The sequence below is a fragment of the Triticum aestivum genome, chromosome 3B, assembly GCF_018294505.1.
Source record: "Triticum aestivum cultivar Chinese Spring chromosome 3B, IWGSC CS RefSeq v2.1, whole genome shotgun sequence".
In the NCBI taxonomy this organism is placed as follows: Eukaryota; Viridiplantae; Streptophyta; class Magnoliopsida; order Poales; family Poaceae; genus Triticum; species Triticum aestivum.
In genome coordinates this window covers 826,814,071-826,822,502 of record NC_057801.1, presented here as the reverse complement: position 1 = coordinate 826,822,502, position 8,432 = coordinate 826,814,071, and positions in this window count along the sequence as shown.

The following is an 8,432-nucleotide window of genomic DNA, read 5'->3' as shown; positions in this document are numbered from 1 at the left end:
TAGGCCGACTGAGTATTATTTTTGAAAAATATAATTACGGCGTAATATTTCTGAAATTTAATAAAAAATATGTATTATTTAAAAAAAATTAGCCCGTCTTCGAACAGTCCTGTCCGGCACTTGAATCGCCGAACTCACGATGCAACAGCCAGGGAAGCGGAAAGCCACGTCAAGTGCTCAGGTGGTCTCTGTTATGAGCATTATACCTGTTTTACATACCATCCCGCAGCTTACCCCTGGAGGGGGACATGTTAGATAGTCCCATCCCTTACTTACCGCACTATTTGTATCGTTCTGCTTCCATTGCAGTACCTTTTTGAATAAACAATACATAGCTCTTACTTATTATTGCTTTAATTCCTTTATATATATACATATGTTCATTTCACGACATGCTGCAACCGTACACTTTGGTATGGCCAATACACCAGGGGCTCAAGTATCCCAAAATTATGGTGTGATAAAGTCCGAACACTTTCACAAGTGCGGCACCCCGAACTTATATCATTATATGAATTGGCTCCGAATCATGTCTTGGGTACACTGAATTGCCCGGCTCCCGTGTTTTGGTACCTTACGTTCCGCTATATCGGCTAAGGTAGCACCGGGAGAACCACTGCGATTGTGCCCCAGTTATTCTGGGTCGAGCACCTCAGTGGAGAAAGCCAAAACTGACCGTCATGATAAGGCGAGAGCCGGTCGCTGTTCGAGAGGTTTTTTGGGGTCCCTAAAGACTTATGCCGCTTAGAGCGAGGAACCGGAATTATCCGGCCAAGGCGTGGATAGCGCCCCGAACTTGATCTTCCGAATACTAGGGGCTTCGCCGAAATTTAAAATTATAGAATTCTATGGCTAAGTGAGAGTGTTCAAGCATTATAAGTCCGGTTGCCTTGTTCGTTGTGTTGAGCGCCTCCCTGGATGGACCCAAGGATGGGAACAAGAGCGCTCAAGTTTATCCCGAACACCCCAGCACTCGTGGCATGGGGGCTGAAGCCAACGACTTGTCATCTTTCAAATTTGATAAACGGCCGCACAGAAGGTAATATTTTAAATTAATAAGCGTTGCTTAGCGCATATGAACAAGTTTTCAGCGTACAGAATAACAAACGCGAGTCTATTCAAAAATTACATCCTTGGAGCACTCATCCGCTATTCGGCGAGCACCCTTCAGGAGGCCCTCATAATACATTTCGGGCGTGCGATGCTCATGGCCCTTCGGTGGCCCGTCCATCACAAGCTTCTCCGCATCCAGCTTCCCCCAGTGCACTTTAGCACGGGCAAGGGCCCGACGGACCCCTTCAATACAGACGGAGCACTTGATAACTTCAAGCCGCGGACAGGCATCCACCAGCCGCTGCACCAAGCCGAAGTAGCTCCCGGGCATGGCCTCCAATGGCCACAGCCGCTCTATAAGGCCCCTCATGGCCTGTTCGGCGACCTTGTGGAGCTCGACCAGCTGCTTCAGCTGGTCGCTTAGGGGCACCGGATGTCCGGCCTCAGCATACTAAGACCAGAACACCTTCTCCGTGGAGCTCCCCTCCTGGGCGTGGTAGAACACGGCAGCATCAGACGCACTACGGGGCAAATCTGTGAATGCTCCTGGAGAGCTCCGAATCCGGGTAAGTAATAGGTAATTGACTTTTACATTCTTGCTTTGCATAAAGAATGCCTTACCCACCGCTATCTTCTTTAGTGCTTCGATTTCTTGGAGGGCTTTTTGGGCCTCGGCCTTAGCAGCTTTGGCACTCTCAAGAGCTGAGGCAAGCTCGGACTCTTGGGTCTTTGAGTCACGCTCCAAACCCTCGTGTTTCTTCACGAGAATCTGCAGCTCTTGCCGCACCTCCGCCAGCTGCGCCTCCCCTTTCTCTCGCTCGGTGCGCTCCGCAGCCGCTTTGTTTTCGGCCACGGCCACCGCTTCCCTCAGGGTCGCCACCTCGTTCGTGGCCCCTGCGGTACCCATGTTATTTCTGTTATTTTTTGCAACCAAAACCTTTTCCATAAGGTATTTCTTTAATAAGGCATTTCTTACCTTCCTTGTCCTCGAGCTGCTTCTTGGCTTGTCCGAGCTCGTTCTCGGAACGCTCGAGGTTTTGCTTCAATGTATTGACCTCCGCAGTCAGTGCGGCAGAGGTCAGCAGCGCAGCCTGCATTCCCATATTGACATACTTATATTAGACTCCTGCGTATATCTTTTTAGATCCTCAGTCCGGCTTTTCTTTCCGAACACCGAACTAAGCATCAGGGGCTACTATCTATGCGGTAACATTTTTATATGTTTTAAACTTACCTCAAAGCCTGTTAGAAGGCCGGTACAGGCTTCGGTCAGTTCGCTCTTGGCGGACTGAACTGTCCGGATCACCGCACTCATAATAGTGCGGTGCTCCTCCTCGATGGAGGCGCCGTTGAGCGCCTCCAGTAAGCTATCCGGTGCCTCCGGTTGGACGGAGGACACCGGCGTCTTACCCTTCTTGCGAAGGATCCGCTGTCTGGACTTCGGAACCGCTGATGGTTCCGGCATGGAGTCCGGACGAGGGTCGGGCTTAGAGCCCCTGGGGGTCTAGCCCCCCGCGCGCCTGGAATCCGGGAGGTCGCCTTGTGGCGCCTCCTATGCTACCTCCTCTTGACCAAGCCCTCCTTGGGGCCCCACCGCGGTGTCGTCCACGTCGTGAGGCGAGGAGGCGGCCGGAGGCGAGGCACTCTCCATTTCCGACGAGCCCAGGGACCCGCTTGATGAATTGGCGAGCTCGCCCTTGGGCGGGCTGCATGATTGTTCGGCATTAGAGAACACTATACAATTATGAAAAACCATGGGTATCCGGACACTTACGATCTCGCCAGGGGCTTGGTCCTTGTTGGCCAGACCTCCTCGTCGTCGTCGACGTTGGTAGAGAAGTCCGAAGGAAGGGTTCTTCCCTTCTTGGACCCTCCGGCCACCCCCGTTGGGGCGGCCTTCCTTTTCTTCTCCTCCCTCACTAGGGGAGGAGCTTCTTCTTCTTCCTCCTCATCCTCAGGAGAAGATTCTGCTTCAGAACCTGACAGCACTTGGCGTTGGGAACTCCTTCGAGTTCCCGTGGCCTCCTTCTTGGCCTTCTTCTCCGGCACCACATGAGGCGCCGGAGCCAACAGCCCCGTCAATCGGGCGTCCTCCGGGTCTTCCGGCAAAGGAGCCGGACAGTTAATCTGTTCGGCCGTCTTCAGCCAGTCCTGTCAAAAATTAGGGAGTTTTAGATCCCGCATAGAGTTAATCTATGAAAAAAGAGTCCCGTAAAGGGTAAAATAACTTACCTCGCCGGCTGGACGCCGTGCGCTGTACCCGCGATCTTTGGTAGCGGATGTTGGGGCTTCAGCGCCCTTGAACAACACCTTCTAGGCATCTTCGTACGTAGTGTCGAAGAGCCGGCTCAAGGTTCGGTGCTGTGCCGGATCGAACTCCCACAAATTAAAGGCCCGTCGTTGGCAGGGGAGAATCCGGCGGATGAGCATCACCTGGATTACGTCGACAAGCTTGAGATTCTTGTCCACCAGGTTTTGGACGCATGTCTGGAGTCCGGATAGCTCTTCCGAATCCCCCCATGTCAGGCCCGTTTCTTTTCATGACGAGAATCGTGTGGGGAAGCCAGATCTGAATTCGAGGGCCGCCACCCATTCAGGGTCGCGTGGCTCGGTGATGTAGAACCACCCCGATTGCCACCCCTTTATTGTCTCCACAAAAGCGCCCTCGAGCCATAGGACCTTGGCCATCTTGCCAACCATGGCGCCTCCGCACGCCGCTTGGCGGCCGCCCACTACCTTCGGCCGAACATTGAAGATCTTCAGCCATAAGCCGAAGTGGGGCTGGATGCAGAGGAAGGCCTCACACACGACGATAAACGCCGAAATGTTGAGGATGAAATTCGGGGCCAGATCATGGAAGTCCAGGCCGTAGTAGAACATGAGCGCCCGGACGAAAGGGTGAAGTGGAAAACCTAGTCCGCGGAGGAAGTGGGGTAGAAACACTACCCTCTCATGGGGCCCGGGGGTTGGAATGAGCTGCCCCGCTTCGGGCAGCCTGTACGCGATGTTGCCGGACAAGTATCCGGCCTCCCGCAGCTTGGTGATGTGCCCTTCCTTGACGGAGGAGGCCATCCACCTGCCTCCCGCTCCTGACATGGTTGGAGAAAGGTCGAGGTGGGATGAGCAGACTTGGGCGCTGGAGCTCGAGTGCGCGGAAATGGATAAGCAAAGGAGGAAGAAGGCGTAGGTGAAAAGGTGGATCCTTATCCCCTTATATGGACGGACGAAGCTATGTGTCCCCCACCAGCCTGGTAAAACTCGCTTATTCCGCAAGCGTCATAATCAATGGCGCGGATGGGTTACCCACGTCCGTATTGACGAGAATCCCGGAATAAGGGGGCACGATCTATGCTTTGATAAGACGTGCCAAGGAAACCGCCTCGCTAAACACGCTGAGGTGGAACAGTAAAAAACGATTCATGTAAAGGCCTGGCCGTGGTGTGATGTCACGCCGCGGAATACGTCAGCAGATCTGTGCAAAAGTTATTCTATCTACGATGTTATGTGGAACTTCTTTTGCAGAGCCGGACACTATCCTTGTGTTCAATACCTTCTATGAAGTATTCGGAGGAGGAACCCGCCTTGCAATGCCGAAGACAATATGCGCGCCGGACTCGTCGTCATTGAAGCCTGGTTCAGGGGCTACTGAGGGACTCCCGGACTAGGGGGTGTCCGGATAGCCGGACTATCGTCACGGCCGGACTCCAAGACTTTGAAGATACAAGATTGAAGACTTCGTCCCGTGTCCGGATGGGACTTTCCTGGCGTGGAAGGCAAGCTTGGTGATACGGATATGTAGATCTCCTACCATTGTAACCGACTCTGTGTAACCCTAACCTATCCGGTGTCTATATAAACCGGAGGGTTTTAGTCCGTAGGACAACAACTACAACATCAACAATCATACCATAGGCTAGCTTCTAGGGTTTAGCCTCCTTGATCTCGTGGTAGATCTACTCTTGTACTACCCATATCTTCAATATTAATCAAGCAGGAGTAGGGTTTTACCTCCATCGAGAGGGCCCGAACCTGGTAAAAACATTGTGTCCCTTGTCTCCTGTTACCATCCGCCTAGACGCACAGTTCGGGACCCCCTACCTGAGATCCGCCGGTTTTGACACCGACACCCCCCCTGCGCCTAGGGTTGGAAACCCTAGGGGTGGGGGTCGCCTCACTTGCCTTGAGGGGCAAGCCCCCCCCCCCTTGGCCGCCCCCCTTGAGATTGGATCTCCAAGGGGGCCGGCCCCCCCCCCGGCCCCTATATAAAGAGGGGGGAGGGAAGGCAGCCGCACCCTAGCCCCTGGCGCCTCCCTCTCCCTCCTGTGACACCTCTCCCTCTCGCTATGCTTGGCGAAGCCCTGCCGAGATCGCTGCTGCATCCACCACCACGCCATCGTGCTGCTGGATCTCCATCAACCTCTCCTTCCCCCTTGCTGGATCAAGAAGGAAGAGACGTCTTCCCAACCGTACGTGTGTTGAACACGGAGGTGCTGTCCGTTCGGCGCTAGGATCTCCGGTGATTTGGATCACGACGAGTACGACTCCCTCAACCCCGTTCTCTTGAACGCTTCTGCGCACGATCTACAAGGGTATATAGATGCACTCCTCTCTCTCGTTGCTAGATGACTCCATAGATTGATCTTGGTGAAGCGTAGAAATTTTTTATTTTCTGCAACGTTCCCCAATAGGCGAGTCATAGATCGTTTTTTTGCAGACAGCACAGCAGAGCTCTCAATGAAAGCACCAATGTCGGTGTCAAAACCGGCAGATCTCGGGTAGGGGGCCCAAGCTGTGGGTCTAAGGATCGATGGTAACATGAAGCTAGGGGACGTGGTGTTTACCCAGGTTCGGGCCCTCTTGATGGAGGTAAAACCCTACTCCTGCTTGAATATATTCGACGAGTGTGAAGATTACAAGAGTTGATCTACCTTGAGATCGTAATGGCTAACCCTAGATGTCTAGCCTATGAGGATTCCAGTGATGATGAAAAGGTACCCTCTACGGACTAACCCTTCCAGTTTATATACACACCGGAGGGGGCCTAGGGTTTGTACAAGGTCGGTTTATCAGGGAAAGAAACCTCCGGACTCTATTCTTGCCGTCCACGTACTGAGAAGTCCCATCCGGACACGGTAGATAATTTTCAGTTTGATCCTGTACGGCCCATGCAACTGGGCTCATAATCCTAGGCCGGACACCTGAGGACCACTGAATCCAGGACTCTCTCACTAACGCCACCGGGGTGTTGATGTGTCTAAAGTTTTGATCCTTCTGATCTATGCTTCTCTTCATCGGCGGCGGTTGTCGTTCTGGTGGGCTCATCATATGGGGCCTTAGCACGACGACTTCCCGACTGTCTACTACAACAAGGTTTTCCCGGGGCCGATGAGGGAGAGGTGGAGACGGCGGTGCGCCTTCAGCTAGCTCTAGTGCATGTAGTCGTTGCTAGACGGACTACTGACCTGGATGTATTTATTACTTCTGGTGTTCTTTGTACTACCTTGACAGTTGATGAATAAATTAAAAAAATCTCGTCAAAAAAATCAGACGTGAAAGTAAGTTTTTGAGGGCCAATGAAGCAATTAAGTTTGAAGAATACCCCCTCCGTCCAGAGAAGAGTGTGCATTTGGCTTTAAAATTTGTCCATAAAAGAGTGTGTTTCTATCTTCCGATGCACTTTAAAGTAAGAAAAAAAATTCTCTCTCATCACACGGTAATCAAGACCAATAGCGTTCTACCCATGGTCTCTTTAATTTTTACATGCACTTAGCTCATTGTGGATTGGGTAATTAAAAAAGAGAAAGATGATGGCTTTCACATTTTTAATGTATTTTGTACTCAACTTCATAATTTGTCCACATTTTACCGAACGAAGAGATTAATCACCTAATACCGATTTACGAGGAAGGCGACCGCTGCTGTCGCTATGTTTCTGAATCCTCTTTCGCCCACTGGGCCCTGGCATTAAATACTTACGTCGCCCATAATGCAAAGAAGAATAAAGGTGAGCATGGGATATATATAGAAAATTAGAAAAATAAAGTCGGAGTGGTTGGATTTTTTTTTAGGGAAGGCCATCATGGCTTGCTTTATTAATCAATGAAAGGAAGTACATCGTCTATGAGACAAGAGACCAGACAGCCCGGAGGCTCATCTGTCCAGCTCTTTGAGGTCTTATTACAAATGCAAAATTTAGCAAGCACATGCGCCGCTTGATTACTAGAACGGAAATAATGTCTGAAGATGACCTTCCCAATCGACGCTGCCACATCTACACATTCTGCGAATAACGCCGCTGGGGTGCTTCCAATTTAAAATGCGGGGCTGGTGGATTCTCTGTACATTTTGCGAAAAGCCATGTAATAATCGCTATATACAATAAAGACCCTCCCACCAGCTCCCACCAGCCTCATGTGAAGCGCACATTGAAAATCCGATGATGGTTCATATTTGTTTTTTGGTTTTTCTACCTATAGATGTGAAAGTTAGTTTTTGAGGGTCAATGAAGCAATTAAGTTTAAAGAAAAATCATTTAGTATAAATAACACCGATTTACGAGTAAGGCGATCGCTCCTGTCGCTCCATTTCAGAACCTTCTTCCGCACAAAAATGCTAGGTTTAGAGCATCTCTAGCAGACCCCTTAAAGCGGTCAAACCCGTAAAGAAGGTGTTTACAGTTTTGATGAAAAAACAGCGCCCAGCAGATCCCGTAAAAATTGTTCGGCCCTTAAACTTTTTAAATGGCACTGAAAATCCATCCGCGAGAAGATTATATGTACAACTCGAAGGCAGTATATAGTTTGACCTGTAAACCGCTCAAACCTAGTCGGAGTAGACGCGCCGCCGCGAAACTGACCGGAATCTACCCGAAACTCATTGGAATCCGTCGCCGCACGTCAGAAGAAGCCGCCGTACCGAAATTTGTTGCCGCTAGTCCGAATTGCAGCCGGCTCGACCTCTAGTGCCGAGGCGAGTCCGTCCACGGGCAGGACGGAGTAGGCCAACTGCGGCCCGAATTAGGGCGGGGCAACGCCGAGGCGAGGCACGCCGTGGCTGGAGACGGGCTCTGTAGGGACGGGAGAAAAAAGGAAAAAAAAAGAAAAAATGACTATAGTAGGATACAATTTTATTTATGGGTCTGCTCTGCCGGGGCAATTTCGCACCGTAAAAACGGTTTACAATGTACTTTACACGTTTTTAAGGTTCAACTTATAGGGGATTTGTACAACATTTAACGGACTAACACCTCTCCCTCACTAATCTCGCGCCCTTGATTTTCAGGGTGGGCCCCGCTTCATTCCAAACCAATCAAAACAGTCCATCTCAGTTTAGCCCCCGTAGTTGTAGCATTACAGTTTTCCGCCCACCGGGCCCCGGCA